Here is a 2,500-nt window from a genome sequence, read left to right on the forward strand (position 1 = left end):
CACACACACACACACAAGCTCATGCGCATATGCACGCATTTACATCTCCTTCTTGAATATATCATACAGCAATACCAATTAAAACATTTTTTTCACCAGGAAGCATTTTCCATCATTGTATTTCTAAAGCATGTACCACTCAGCTGTTATCAAGATCATGCATCATATACTATATAGTAGTGGCTTACCATACATATCATACAGAAAATACCGAAATTAAAATGATGACCTAAATCTTTCATATCACTATTTAAACAGCGCTGAACTAAGTATAACATTATAGCATAGTCTTTGCTATACGGAGTTTTCCATTATTTACACCTGTATTCACAATGAGGTGCAGCCGGAATAAGCATTGCATAAGTAAATCTTATAAATCGCATTATATGAATCAACTTATCTTATCAAAATGTTAGCCACGTAGGCACTTCTGTTGCATAATTCTGAATAACTGTTGAGAGGTATTCATGAATATTTTATATTTGCCTGAAAAGTTTTTTGGTTTAACTTTTTTCAAACACTAAGGCTGTTTCGTGAATACATAACAAAAGTGGGAAAAAAGGTTATGTAACTGGATTTGTTTCGGAACTGTACATTACTTGTTATGTTTGTTTACATTTTCCTCCCATTTTTCTCTCTCTCCTTCTTTCACCCCCATCTCTCTCTTTCTCTCTTTCAATTCTTTCAACTCTTTCTCTCTCTTTTTCTTTCTCTTTCTCTTACTCACTCTCTCTCTCTATCTATCTCTCTCTCTCTCTCTCTCTCTCTCTCTCTCTCTCTCTCTCTCTCTCTCTCTCTCTCTCTCTCTCTCTCTCTCTCTCTCTCTCTCTCTCTCTCTCTCTCTCTCTCTCTTTCTCTCTTTCACCTCCACTCTCTCTTTCTCTCTCTCTTTATAAAATATATTATAGAAGCTAAATTCGGTATTTAGAGGATAAAACTAAACAAAGATAAATAATTATGATGATAATGATTATAGTGATAATGATTATAAAGTTAATAAAAAAAAATAGTAATAATTATATTAATGATAATTGTAACAATGATAATGAATAAAATTGTAGAAATAATAAAGATAGAGATAATAACAATAAGGATACTGATAAGGATAGTGATAATGACAATATCATTATTAATAATGATGATGGTAATATGATAATTACAATAATAATGATGATGATGATAATGATGATAATGATGATAATGAGATGATAACGATAAAAGTGATGATTATAAGGATGATACTACGAATGATGATAACAATAATGCCAATGATGATGTTGATAATAATGATAATGATAATAATGATAATAATGATGATGATCATGATTATTCTAATGATAATGATAACAATAATGATAATGATAATGATGCTAATGATAATAAAGATAATTATAATGCTAGTAATATGTATAATGTTGATAATGACTATAATAAGGATAATGTTGATAATGACTATAATAATGAAAATAATAATAATTATGCTAATGATGATAATGTTGATAATGATTATAATAATGAAAATAAAAATAATCATGATAATGATAATGATGATGATGATAATGATAATAATAGTGATAACGATAATGATAATGATATTAATGAGCATAATGATAACAATAATAATAATGATAATGATAATAATAATGATAATGATGATGATGATGATAAAAATGATGATAATGATAATGATGATAATGATGATAACAATAATAATATGGATATGATTATGATTGTCAATACGGTTATCATATTGTTTATGATTAATTAATAACACATTGAGCCACAGCAGCGAATTTATTGTATATTTTGAATGTGAACAAAATATGAACAAAATACACTGGATGTGAGGAAAGCAGAATCTCTATATGTCAAGAAAATATATTCTAAATGTGAAAATTTTTCGCCTGAATGAAGAGATAATTGAAATGATAATTGAAATAATTCCAATAAACAGAAAGAGTTGAAGAAACAGATGGTATTTTGAACTTCCTTCTTTATCAATGTAATCCTTTTTTTTCACCATTCCCCTATCTAGATAAGCTTCTTTTGTACATGTTTAGATTATTTTAACCAATGAAGAGATTAATTGACCTCACTGAATAATTACCTAATATAATAATTATTATTATTATCATCATCATCAGTGTTATGACATAACCAAGCAAAATCATACCCTACTATAATGATGATCGTTAGTGTTTTACAACAACATTAACTCTCACATGAATGAACATCATTAGGGTAATTGTACCTGTATTGATTACTCGAGTGAATGAATCGGTGAATTGATAGCTTATCAACTTGATATAATCATCATTGATATAATTGATTGCTTATTAACTTGATATAATTATCATTATTATCATCGTCAGTGTTAAAATGTAACCTGGGGGATTCATAATTATTTTACTATGGTAGTGGTTAATGTTTTACGACAAAAAATGTAATTGGAGAAATTAAGAAAGGGAGAGATAGAGAATGAGAAATGATTTACGAGAGA

The sequence above is a fragment of the Penaeus japonicus genome, unplaced genomic scaffold, assembly GCF_977035675.1.
Source record: "Penaeus japonicus unplaced genomic scaffold, GWHDUDI00000001_assembly GWHDUDI00000012, whole genome shotgun sequence".
NCBI classification, from domain to species: domain Eukaryota; kingdom Metazoa; phylum Arthropoda; class Malacostraca; order Decapoda; family Penaeidae; genus Penaeus; species Penaeus japonicus.